Raw genomic sequence first — 14,315 nt, forward strand, 5'->3', positions numbered from 1 at the left:
GCTGAATAACCCAACTAAAGCTCTCCTAGACCAGCCAATCCTCAGCTAACCTGTCAGCTGAGAATACATCCTGAATAAGTCATGTTGAGATCAGTCAAGTCCAGCACAGAACATCAGACCAGCCCAGACAACACACAGAGTCATGAGAAATAATAAATGATTATTGTTTTATGCTGCTAAGTTTTTGGGTGATTTGTTACACAGCAAGAACTAACTGATGTGGTATTGTTTTATATCCCACTTTCCAGACAAGTAAACTGAGGCAGCATTAGGTTACCTAATTTGATTAAGAATGTACAGATAATTAGTGGAGAAGGCAGGGTTAGTAACCAGTAATTAAATTCCAGAGCCTTTAAGAACCATTAAGATCTGGGTAAGCAGGGCTATCTCTGAAATGGCCAGGTGTGAGGACTCCTTCCTATTTCTTACTGGCAAAATGTGGTTGGAGAAGATTAGACAGCATCCTATTACCACCTCATCTGTGAGAGTCAGGAGTGCAGGGACTAGACAAGTAATAGCATTGTCTGACTGAGAGGCTGACTGACAAAGCAGTATGTTCCATCCTTGCAGTAGTAATAAAATTCCTGAAACAGTCCGCAAAGCTCAGTAGCCAAAGGGGACAAGTAGGTGAGGCACGTGGAGATGCAGCAGATGTCCAAGAGAGGTGCTGGAGCTAATAAATCAGAAGTAGACACTTGGTGCTGAGAAACTTACACAGATAGTTTTCTGAACAGAAATTCGCCAACAAATTTCACAAATATTTCGAGTAAGAGCACATACCTTAATACACGCAATATGAAATAATAGGCAGGAGACAGAGTACAGAAAGATTTCCTTACTATTTTCTTTATGATTGCCAGGGCATGTTTTCATTGCCTATGTGAAATAAAGTTTTCTTTGTGTTTTTGTTTTTGTTTTTGGTATATTGGAAATTCTGTGGAAAGTGGGTACAATGGTGGGGAATGAGAAGAGAGGTTCAAACTGCAGAAACAGAGGGGAGAAAACAATAAACAAAGGTAAAGAGACATCCGTGGCCTACTGCCTAAGAATCAAACAGTGAACCTTGCACAGTGTAGTTACTTCTTTGTGGATTTAACAGGAAGTTAAAACCTAGATTTTTGTTTCACATTTAACAATATCTGATGAAAATAACTAATTTATTTTTTAAAATATTTATTTATTTAATTTATTTATTCGGCTGTGCCGGGTCTTAGATGCAGCACGCAGGATCTTTTAGTTGCGGTATGTGGGATCTAGTTCCCTGACCAGGGATTGAACCCAGGCCTCCTGCATTGTGAGTGTGGAGTCTTAGCCACTAGACCACCAGGGAAGTCCCAGAACTAATTTCTTTTTAGTAGGGAAAAATTAAACAAACAAACAAAAAAAACTGGAGGCACTTCAAGTGTCCACTGACTAAAAATTGAATAAATAAAAAAGTGTGATATTTGTACAATGGAATAATATTCAGCAGTGAAAATAAAGTTAACTCTATCATCTAGATGAATGTCACAAGTTATATTAAGTAAACAAAGTAGACAGCAAAATGAATGAATTTATAAAATTCATTTATAAAAAAGTTAATAATCACATAAAATTAAATACTGTTGATTAGGGATACAGACATAGGTGATAAAACTATCAAAAAAAAAAAAAAAAAAAGGAACGGGCTACCTCTGGATGTGGAATAAAGGAGTTGCTATTTGGGAGAGGCGCTTGGTGGCTTTCAAAAGCAGTGATGATTAGTTTCTATTGGGGGAAAAATGTACCCATGCTTATTTTTAAATACTATGTATACCTTAACATACAAGCTACATATAGTGTAGAATCCACATATAATAACTCTAAGATAGTATCCTCTCAACAGATTGATTAGTACATTTATTTACATAATAAACTGAAATTTTCCTTAGTTCATATAAAATGGTGTCATTGACCTTATGTGAGTGACAATGGAAGTAGGGCACTTCATACATTTTAAGAAATTACCTATAAAAACAATCTTTGATCCACAAATACTAAACTGAAGGTACGTTAGGATATAAGTCCATTTTGATTCTTGCATATCAAGCACATCATAATAATTTAGTTTTCTTTGAGACATCTTGAAAATGAAAGTGACAGAATATTGAATTAAAAAGAGCAAAGAACATGAGACAGTCCATTAGCAGATTCAGTATGCATTAAAAAATGGAAATGCTTCCAGTAAAATAGCTGGGTTTTACATCCTAATAAACTTATGACAAGGGTCCTTCGTTGCTTTCAAAAACTGCAAAACTCTGTCTCCCTGGGCAGTGGAGGGTCCAGCTCTGAGGGTCACTGGGAGGTGACAGAAATAGCTGCACAAATAATGGAGTTTGTACTTGCTCCCAAACTGCTAAAAACACTGGATATGGATTAAATTTTCATGATAAATTTTCCTCCCCTTTTTTCCTGTGTCTTTTTGGTCTTTATTGTTCTTCTTTCAAAAGCATAAAGAAAAGATCACATATACATACTCCCACACTCCCACATGTGAGGAAACTGTGCAAAAGTACTGGCACATTCAGAGATGAGCACAGGTCTTGTCAGGCACTGGAAGTTGAACCAGACTGCTTGACAAATCTGATAGAAACGCGTCCTTGCCCGCAATGCAATTTCTATGGAATTTGTGACTGCTTTCTGGAAAAGTCCAGTGTCTTTTGAGAGGAGAGGAGATCTCTCTAATAAGAAAGACTCAGTTGGGATAGGCTGAGGACTAAAAGGCTGGGGCCGGGATTCTGAGAGCCCCAAGGATTCCACACTATCTTAAAACTCCTTCCAGCTTCAATTTTGAAATCAGAAGCTGGAGGAAAAAAGGGTACTTTGGAAGGCAGAAGGGTAGTTTATGATGCTTCTCTTTTGATGGATTACCTGATCTCTGCTACAGCAACTGAGAGAGACAGCAAGGTTACAAGGAACATAAAGCGAAGGAGAGCACTGGCATTTCCTGAATTCTACACAGTTCCTGCAGCTTTGATACATGACTGCCCTGCCTGCACAAGGCCATCAATTCTCTGTGCGGCACCACGGGGAGTGGAATATGCAATTTGTATGATTATAGTTATCATTATTACATCAAGCTGAACAACATTTTCAGCTCTGTGAACTAGAGGAAGGAGAAGCACCAGAGGGGTTGGATTCAGACTGACAAAGGAGTGGAGAGGGAGAGGTTTGGAAATTCCTTTTATTCTCTTTTCTGCTGGTTTCCAATTCTTGACAATGGAGTGCATATCTGGGCCATAATCTAATAGATTCTGATTCAGTGTCAAGCGGGCCAAGGAATCTACTTTTTATAAGCACCCCCAGGTGATGCTGAGGAAATTTTTTTTAAATGGTACAAGACTGGATATATTATGAGATTAAATCCCCCGAAAACATCTATCTCTTTACTCTGAGAAGCCTGATGTATATTGGTTAAACCTTCGGATTTTGTGAGATGATTGGTTATAAGCTCCTTGAGGGACAGGACTTTGCTTGGTTCCCCTGCCCCTAGAAGAGTGTTTAACATAAGGTAGGCATCAATCAATAAACATAAGATTTAATGAATGAGGGTATGCATACTCTGAGTCAACGTTATGGTTACACTTTAGATGCCCTTGGACATTAGCTTCTCCATGTGGCACCTATTTGGGAAGCTGGAGGAACAATGTATTCCTGTAATGTCATGATAAATGTTTAAAGGAGGCTCAAGCCTTAACCTAAATTTCTCACTCATTTGCTCGATGGTCTTAGATTGTGATTTAAGAAAACATAGTATAGATTTATTTAACGGTGCATTTCCTAGTAGTAAAATAAAGCCCCTGCTTCTCTCTTTAGAGCACAGAACCTATTGAGAGTGGCTTTATGACATATCTTCCCCAGTAACTGGGGCTAAATTTTAGTTTAGGACATGAGTTTTAGATCAAAACGTCCTCTGTGCATTGCTGAGTTTTCCTGTTCTATAAGAAGAATGAATATTATTAGTAAAATGGAGATTGCAATTAAATTTTGGAAAATAAAAATCTCTGAATTGGTAAAAGACAAAGAACACTATAAATATTTAAACTTTTGGACTTGGGCTGAGTCAGTTTAAGCTGACTATCCTCAGTATGGGAATAGTCTTTCCTAAGCCACTGGCTTGCATGTCAGCATGTCATGTCTTTTTTTGTTTTACCTAGTAACATTTTAAGCAGTCCTACTGAGGACTCCAGAGGGAGTATTAAAATATATGTATAATGGGGAATGTAAATAACAACAACAAAAATATGTCATTTGAAAACATCTGCCATATGATTTTGAAAATTCAAATGAAACAAACCTCTAAAAACATTATAACCTTAGGTAACTTGAAAATACATAATTTGAACTTGTTTTGCTGGATAAATGACTGGAGATGAATTAATTTCAAAATTGAATTTTCTTATTTAGGTAGACGAATTCAAAGGACAAAATTTAACTAGAATATTGACATTATGGAAATGCTGATGATATGTGCTACAAGCTTAGAAGAACATCCAAACAGTCATAGCACAGTCAATTATGTAAAAGTTGAAAGCTGCAGCCACAGTGCCAGAAGAGATTTAACGTAAATTTTATTAAAAAAAATTTTTGTATGTTATATATATATATATATATATATATATATAATATATCAAATTGTTATTGATTCATGGATAATAATTCAAAGAAAGGATGTAGGGCCTTGAGCTTCTTACAAAGGGACGTTTTAATTGCTTCTAACATAGAGGCATTAAGGAGGGTAAATATAGTTTTCTCCACTTATAACTGTATTTGAATGAAATGCTAGAGGAAGTTCACTGACATTTTAAATTGTTTGGTTTTTGCCTTTTGATGTTTTGTTGATTTGTTTGTTTTCTTTGTCTACTTCTTAGAAGACTGCTAAAGCTGGTATTTGTTCTAGTATGGGGAGACCAGGCTTCTCCCAGTTGGGACAATCTGAAATGTGTGTTCTTTGTGAATAATCAAGCCTAACATTGTGCTGAATAGTCAGTGAGTCTTTGATGGTGATTCGCTCAGTCTGTTTCTTAGCAAAAACTGAAATTGTTTCAATCCATGGAATGAAATGTTAATTTAAATTGTTTCCCAGGAAATGAAAATAGCTTCTTCCTATATAGTTTGTAACAGCGGTTGTCCTTTGACGGATGGAATTGTAGCTACATTCTGTTTTCCTTCCTTTACATTTTTCCACACATATGTACACATGCACATACATATTTCTCTGTAATGAATATATATTTCCCTTTTAAAAAGAAATAGCTTTTTAATTTTTATTGGAGTAGAGTTGATTTACAATGTTGTGTTAGTTTCAGGTGTACAGCAAAGTGAATCATATATATATATATATATATATATATATATTCTTTATTAGATTCTTTTCCCATATAGATTATTACAGAATATTGAGTATAGTTCCCTGTGCTATACGGTAGGTCCTTGCAGTTTATCTATTTTATATATAGTAGTGTATATATATTAATCCCAATCTCCTAATTTATCACCTCCCCCACCACGTTTCCCCTTTGGTAACTATAAATTTTATTTCGAGATCTGTGAGTCTGTTTCTGTTTTGTAAGTAAGTTCATTTGTATCATTTTTTGTATTAGATTCCACATATAAGTGATATCATATGATATTTGTCTTTGACTTACTTCATTTAGTATGATAATCTCTAGGTCTATCCATGTTGCTGCAAATGGCATTATTTCATTCTTTTTTATGACTGAATAATATTCCATTGTATATATGTACCACATCTTCTTTATCCATTTCTCTGTTGATGAATATTTAGATTGTTTCCAAGGAAATAACTTTTTTTTAAAAGCAAAAGAATGAGAAATAATCTCATTATACAGAATTATAGGATAAAATGGCTTTCATTAAAACAGTATTCTATCTAGATATGTTGTGAATATTCTTGGCAACTTTTATTGAAATAAAAGTTTATTCATGTATTTAAGAAATACTTATTTAGCTTCTACCAAGTGCCAGGTACTGGTTCTAAGTGCTGGGATATAAGCAATGAACAAAGGGAAGTTCCTGATGTCATGGAGCTCATATTATCATGGATGATAGACAATAAATTATGTAATATGTTCAGGGATGACAAATACTATGAAAAACTCTAAGAAAATAGGGTGAGGAGATGGAGAGTGATATAGAAGATGCTATTTTGTATAAGTTGGGCAGGGAGTAATGAATGTATCTGAATAGATACAGGGACATTTCAGCAGAAACCTACTTAAAGTGGGTGAGCTAAGGAAATATCTCCAAGAAGAACTTCATAGGCAGAGGATGTGTAAGTCCAGAGGCACTGAGTGGAAGCATGCTTGGCATTCTTAACATCAAGGAGGCCAAGGTGGATGGGGTGGACTTTGAGAAAGAAAGTAGCACAGAATATAAAGTCAAACAGGGTGGTAGAAAGTCAGATTATATGGAGGTCTGATGGCCATTGTGTTCTGAGTGAGATGAAAAGTTGTTGGAGGTTTTGAGCAGAGATGATGTTCTATTTCATAATTAACAGGATCATGCTGGCTACTGTGTGGACAGAAGGTGATAGCAGGAAAGAAGTGGAAGCCAAGAAGCCGGTATGGAGCCAATGAGCAGTTCAGGTGAGGGATGATCTCACTTTCTGGGTTTCTGGCTGAGTAGTTCTTGGGTACATAGAAGTCCTCAGCTTTTCTGAATGTTTTGTGTCTCATGAGATTTCTTCTGTGGCCTGAATGAAAGTCTCATTTGGTTATTATCCAAAGCAACTATGAACAAAGCTGCCTACCCTGGCTTGAAATTATCTCCAACTTATTGCCTATGATGGGAAAAAACATTATAAAATTTGACAAAAAATAATTTTTCAATTTTATTTCCATCATTTTGCATATAATTCAGCCTTATCGAAGAATCATTTAGAGAGAAAGAATATTAGCATTTAAATGATTTACGTTAAAGTCTATTATACCTATTTAGGTCTAAGATTGATTTTTATTCTTATGATGTGGGAGAGAAGAGAACAAAAGGTCTTAGATTATGAATTTGGAATTGTTGAATCTTTTCTCTGCAGGACGTGGTGTTACTTATATGCAAGGGTCAAGTGAGTCCAGAAAACTAATGCAGAAAGAAGGACTTAGCCTCCAGGAAAATTTATATCTAATTTTGAATCTCTCCTGGCAGCATTAAAAAAGAGAAATGAAAACAAAGAGTGGAAAAGGGGAGATTAGATAGCAGAGTAGATTGTTTACTTTCCTTTGCCTCCTGGATTTTCATTCTTTTCTTTTATCTCTGCAGCCTTGAGGATTTATTGGCACCCATTTCGTTTGTCTTTCTCCAGGTTTAAAATTGAGGTGATGAGATGGAATATTACCTGTGTGCTTCGGAACATCCATGAGTGACATGTGATAGTTGCCTGGGAAACTAGAGATGAAATTTTATAAGCCTTTGAAATGCTTTACGTTTGAGAATTAAGCTCAGCTGAAGTTTAAACAGCGTACTGACAGTGAGTATTGATCTCTCACATTATCTGTTAGGATATTTGAGCTGCAGATAACAGAAAACCCCCAACTCCAAGGGGTTTAAACCAACAAAGAAATGTATTATCTAATATAACTGGAAGTACAGAGGTAGAATGAACTCCAGGTGTGTTGTAATGAGAAGCCTAATATAATCAAGGATCCATCTCCTTTTCTTCTTTCTCCTCTGTTGTACTCAGCTACCGCCTAGGGCTGGTTGTCCTTATGGTTTCAAGATGGCTGCCAGTGACATCCTGAGCAACATTAATGCTTATTAACTGCCAGCAGGAGAGGAAAGGGGAGCTTTCTCCCTTAAACCTAGAAAATATTCCTTTTCTTCAATCTGATTGGGAAAACTTAATTCACATGTCTACCTCTAGACTAAGGAAGGCCATGATCTAACTGGCACAAAAAAATCAAAACCCTCCTTGAGGACTAGCTATATTGTGAATCTCTGGATTAAAAGGGCTTCTACTAGGAAGAAAAAAGGGGGGAATTAGGCATTGTATATATCATACAATGGAGAGGCAAGAGTTAACAACAGATTCTACACTGGAAAAAATTTTCAAGGAATGGAATCTGCCCCAAATTTTGTTATTCTGTCCCTTGTCATCAACACCGTGGACATGTATCTCCCTCACTAAGGATGAAAAGAGAAGGGGAGGGAGTTCTGGTGAGTCCAAAGTTTCTCCTTTCTACAGTATTTTGAAGCACTTCATTAAAGAACTTAGAAATAGTTATTTTAAAACATAAGTGGTTCTAAGGCCTTTGTTCAGTATCCAAAACTTAAAATCAATGAATACTTGTGATGTTATAATAGTGGTTTGTTGCTTATAATTTCCTGTATTCTGAATTCTTTATTTAAGATACTGGTAATAATTTATTTCAGCATCTTTATTAGCTGTATCTATAGATATAAATATTAGTAAACAATTAAACAAGGCTTTTGAGACATTTTCCCTTTTATTTTGGAATCATGAAATTTTCTTTGTTAAAAATAATTTTAGCATATTAGAACCTAACCATGCAACAGCAGATATATGACAAACTTGCTTTATTGCAATTTATTTATAAATAATTTATTTATGTATTCATTTTCTATTGCTGTGTAAAAATTACTGTAAACTTAGTGGCTTAAAGAATGCAGCTTTATTATCTTACAGTTCCTGTATGTCAGAAGTCTGGGCACGGTGTAGCTAAGGTTCTCTGCTCAGGGTTTCACACGGTTATAATCAAGGCTGCAACCAAGTGTTGGTCACACTGTCATTCTCATCTGACGTTCCATGTCCTCTTTCAAGCTCATTAAGCTTGTTGGCAGAATTCAGTTCCTTGTACTTGTAGGAATGTCCCCATTTTTAAATAATGTTGCCAGGGATCCCTCTTGGCTCCTAGAGGTCACTCACAGTTCCTTACTAGTGTTTCCAGACCAACAGGAGCATGTCCAACTTTGAGTCTCTGATTTCCTGTGTCTTGAGACACAGATCTAAGGGTGCATGTGATTAGGTCAGGCCCACCTGATAATCTATCTTAAAGTCAGTTGACTGGGGATTGTAATTTGATGTGCAAAAACCCTTCACAGTAGCACCTAGAATTGACGACCTGGGAGAAAGTATGTGCACACCAGGGAGCTTCCAAACATAAAGGCTGGGCTTCCATCTCTCAGTAGAAGATCCAAATATTGTTTGCTCGGGTCTCATGTGTTGGACACTAAATACTTCAGAAGAACTATTCTTCTCTCTCTCTCCTCTCCTTTCCCTCTAGCTAGATACAAATCAGTTGAATTTCTCCCCTACAGGAAAAAATATATAAAGAATTACCTCTGTAGGTTGCAAAGGCAGGATGAGACGGAAGATGAAGATAATGAAAAAATAGTATTATGTCTGAAGAAAATAGGGGAAAATATAATTGAGGAGAAGATGTGAGAAGGAACAAAGAACAACCCAAAAGCAGGCATCCATGAGAGAGAGTTGGTGTCAGGGTTCTATGGGTTTGAGATAAAGTTAGAACAAAAGAAATCATTATAGGAGTATGAAAAGATGGAGAAAACAAGGCAGAGACATTAGAGTGCAAAGTAATAATAATGATGGCATTTGTGGCCATGGATTTGCTTTGAAAAAGGCACTCTGCTTCTTTTTCCTAAATAATTTCCTGTGGTGAAGGAAGGCTGATGGCAGCAAATATTTGTGTATATATCTTGATCTTGTTAACAGTATTTCTCAACACTCACTTTGTTATGGTCTGGCTGCTGCTTTGAGGAGCCAGACAAAGCAGATAATATTACACTTAATAAACACATATGAAGGCCAAAAACATAGCTACAAATGAAAGAAGTTTAAAATAACCCAAGGTGGTCTTGTAGTCTCCTTGCAACAAACTGTTTGGACAAGAAAATGAGAATATATATAACCCAGTGTGGTTTTTTCTCCTTTTTTATTTTTCAAAATACTAACAAGGATGAATATAATTTGAAAACAACTTCATAAATCCATTTTCCCCAGAGCACCATAGAGTAAAGAAATATTCCATGTGGGTACCAACTGGTTCTTAGTTACTAAATCAGAAGTGATCAAATAAAGTTAATGATAGAGGGTTGGCTAAGCTGAGACTTTCAGTAGCATGTTTGTGTGTGTGTGTGTGTGTGTGTGTGTGTATGTAAAATCCAGTACAGATGTATTGCAAATATCTATCATTTAAGCATGCCACATGCATCTCTTTTAAAATAAATCGTGAACTATTGCAGAGTTAGTTTCATTTTAAGAAGAAGGAACATGTCTCAAATGCAGGAGACTTTGTTTTGGCTTCTGATTTTTTGAAGCTCCTGAATCTTCAGGTTCTTAGCTCCATAAAAGAAGGGCCTACCAGCTAAGCAGCCGCATAGCACAGGGAGATCAGCTCGGTGCTTTGTGACCACCTAGAGGGGTGGGATAGGGAGGGTGGGAGGGAGGGAGACGCAAGAGGGAAGAGATATGGGAACATATGTATATGTATAACTGATTCACTTTGTTATAAAGCAGAAACTAACACACCATTGTAAAGCAATTATACTCCAATAAAGATGTTTAAAAAAAAAAAAAAGAAGGGCCTAGGCAGAGGTTGAGAGTTCCTTGGACACCATCAGTCAGTAGCAAACAAGTGAGCGCGTATGCCAGGCTGCTCCTAATGTCCTCTATGAAGATTCACTTTTCTCTTTGACTGGACGTTGTTGCCATGGGGTTATGCAGTTGACTCATTTTCATTTTGTTGGGGGAATTGTGAGAGTGCTATAAAGAAGGGAGATGAATGGGAAGAAACAGCTCTCTCTTTCCCTCTCTGCCAACAAGCTTTAGAGCATAGCAGAGGGATGATTCAGAATCCAACATACTTGTGACTCTGATGTCCATTCTAATTAGATGACTACTTGTTTGGGCTTTGTAAGACATCTCCCACAAGAATGAAGAGGAGTTTTTCCGAGAATAGAGGCAGAGATATATTTGCAGGATTGTTAATAATAGCTGCCAAAGACAGCAATGATGCCAAGATTATTAGCCTAAAAGGAAGACACAATTTAGGCTAATTTTTTTGAATTAATTTACTAACTAAATCACCAACATTGACCTCAGGTATGTGCACCTACTTTTCCCCCTGGCTTCTAGATCTGACTCCTTGTGTATGAGTTACCGTTCATGGATTACCAGGCATCATTTTTCTCATCAAGTCCTCAGATAAAAGAAATGCCAGTGTTCCATTCCCCATATTTTTCAGGTTTAAGTGTTTGTTACTAAAGTACCAGAAAGCAATGACACTTTGTGGCTTTTGGGATACATATGGCTTTTCAAAATGCAGTTCATGAAAGCTTCCAATTTCTGAAGTAGTGATATTTTTCATCACAGGGGATCAGTAGTCCTATGGTTCTTTGGTTCAGGAAAGCTTGCCATATCATTTTGCAAATTATGACTACAAAATACTGAAGGCAATCTTGTCAAGAGGATGTGTTCTTTCTGTTACTTGAACTTTATTTTGGTTGGGTCTCAGCTCTAATGAAGACTGGCATGGGTGATTCTGGTTTGAAAAGGTCACAGTTATACCAAAGTCTATATAAATATTTTCATCTTATTATGTCTCTACCACACAGCTGCTATTGAATTTTCCTGGGAGAATATACTAGGAGGGCCAAGATCCTTGTACCAGATTAGTGATAGCAGTTCTTAATATATATAGCTCTTGGGGAAAGAAAGTGATTTAATTCATAGTAGTATTCACTAATGCATAAGTAGAATCAAAATTAGCTGCTTATAATTTGTTAAGAAATCAGAATTTCACTTGGGAGTAAAAATTACTTCAAATATAAGATAATAATGCTATCATTATGCATCCTTTTTTGAAAATTTGTGAACATCAATGACTTGATGATGTTTCTGGAGAAAGGTCTTATGAGTGACATTTTTGTTTGTTGCTTTATCTTCATTTGACAAACCAAGTTGCTAAGTCCATATTAATGGGTTAAACTGATTTTTTTTAATTACATTTGGAATGCAAGAGTAAATTAAGAATTTATTAAATTAATCGGGTTATTTTATTCAAATGCTTCCAGGGTGATTATCATGATACCTAAGTAATCAGACTCAATCTAAATAAATTAATTCAATAAAATATTAGCCTAGTTTGTGCCTTAATGGAATCATTTCGTTAATACGGTCAGGAATGAGGAGAAAAGCTTCCAGGCATTCCAGCAGCGTAAATGTGGTCAGTACATTATAGCCGGCAGTGGGGTTTACCAAGTTAAGGGGACTATGTTACCGATTAGAAAAGGCCTGATGGTATCACTCCTCCATTTTACTGAGAAATGTAAGGCTCCCCACAAGCCTCCCCACACTCATCATCCACCTTTTTCATTTCTGAAATCACTCCATAGCTTCTCCCTCTTTTCCGTTTTACAATCTCTGAGAAAGAAATAATCTTTTTTCATTTTTTTAAAATTAATTAATTTATTTATTTATGGCTGTGTTGGGTCTTCGCTTCTGTGCGAGGGCTTTCTCCAGTTGTGGCAGGCGGGGGCCACTCTTCATCGCGGTGCGCGGGCCTCTCACTATCGCGGCCTCTCTTGTTGCGGAGCACAGGCTCCAGACGCGCAGGCTCAGCAGTTGTGGCTCACGGGCCCAGTTGCTCCGCGGCATGTGGGATCTTCCCAGACCAGGGCTCGAACCCGTGTCCCCTGCATTGACAGGCAGATTCTCAACCACTGCGCCATCAGGGAAGCCCGAAATAATCTTTTTTTAACCAAGGCTGCTCCTTCTGCTGTGCTCTAATCCTACTCATTGTTCTGTCTTCTCTAGGGATTTGATTTATCAAATATGTCCTTTAAAGTTATTTATCTATCTACATATATTTCTTTAATTTTTCATTGCCAACTACTTTCCCTCTGCCTGAAAATATACTTGGGATAAGCAACAAACAACCCCCTGAGAAAAATAAACAAAAATACAAACACACTTCTCTGATTATTGCTGCCCCCAAACTTCTTACTGTTTTATCACTTTCTTTCCATTTTCTTTTAGCAATCTTAGAAAATGAATTTACCCTTGATGCCTTATCTTCCATACAGTTGACTTATTTTGTATACTTAGGATTCTGTACCTAATGAAACTGTGGTCTCAAAGATCACTAAACAGTTTTCACTAACACATTTATTTCATTCCTCTTCTATCCTGATTTCCAAGGTTGAAGTTTTTCTTGAAATATTTTCCTGGCCAGTGTTCATCATTTGCCTCCTAAATTTCTTTTTTTTTTTCTCTTCTCATTTTTTATTTTTTAAGAAAGACAGATTTAGGATTTTGTAAGAAATTACTGTTACATTTTTTAAAAATCTGTCAAGTACTGAAGTAATGGAATAAATAAATAAGATTTTTAAAGTTCAGTGTTTATAGACATATGTTTAAAATAATGACTGAGTTAGAAGACATTAAATAATGTTGATACACACCAGGAAGGGATTAGGCAAGGAAAGGCACATCATTTCATCACAAGAAATAAAGACCATAGTTGGAAGTTAATGACCAGCCAAAGCTTTAGGTCTTGTGGTAGTTTTTATAGCTCCAGGGGGTCATTATGGTGGAATCTTCTTTATGGTACTTAGCTGAAATAAATAGATGGCAGTTGGAGAATTTTACTCTGGGACCCAAATGTAGTGTTAAAAAGAAAGCACTGTTTTAATAAGCCTGGTGTATGAGGAGGGAAGGAACAAAAGTCCAAAATGGTTTGGTGATACTGAAAATCCTATTGACATATTAAAGAGAGTTAAAAAAAAAAAAAGTAAAATAAGGTTAATCCTCTTGTCTAGCTGAACTGGAATTCTTGCAGTTACAAAGTTAAAATTCCATGTAAACACTTCCTTTCTTGTAAACAGACACAGTATAGGTAAACAACCATGATATTTCACCTCAGATGAAGCTATATGCCAATATTTAGGGAAAAAGATCTTAGGTAATTTCCTTATTTTTAGATAGCCTGAGTCCTTGAAAATAGCACTAATACCTGTGGCTGACTGGCTATCTACAACAGCAAAGTGAATAGAAGTTTTGACGATGATAAGAGGTTTCCCAAAGAAACTAGAGTTTCCAGTTAAACACATACAGTTACTGTACTGAGAAGTCCAACAGACATCAGCAGAACTTGCTTTGGGTCAACCTCTTGCTACCAATTTTCTTTGACAAATTTGTGCCAAGAGTCTACCCATTTTTTTCTGTCTGGACTCTGAACCTAGATTAGTTTGTCTGAAAAATGGACTCATTCTGGTTCCATATAAATTTTAGCAGTATTAAG

At 36.4% G+C, this 14,315-nt stretch overlaps 1 protein-coding gene across 1 annotated transcript in view; it reads left to right on the plus strand.

Annotated features, from left to right (window-relative positions):
• Positions 1-14,315, plus strand: part of LOC309660121 (uncharacterized protein) — a 1,229,325-nt gene that overhangs the window by 813,283 nt on the left and 401,727 nt on the right. The window contains exon 10 of the mRNA XM_082460663.1: positions 6,539-7,504. The gene's annotated coding sequence lies outside the window, so the exon portion shown is untranslated. The remainder of the gene's footprint in view (positions 1-6,538; positions 7,505-14,315) is intronic.

Source organism: Balaenoptera physalus (genome assembly GCF_965194825.1).
Source record: "Balaenoptera physalus genome assembly, chromosome: 4".
Taxonomy (NCBI): Eukaryota; Metazoa; Chordata; class Mammalia; order Artiodactyla; family Balaenopteridae; genus Balaenoptera; species Balaenoptera physalus.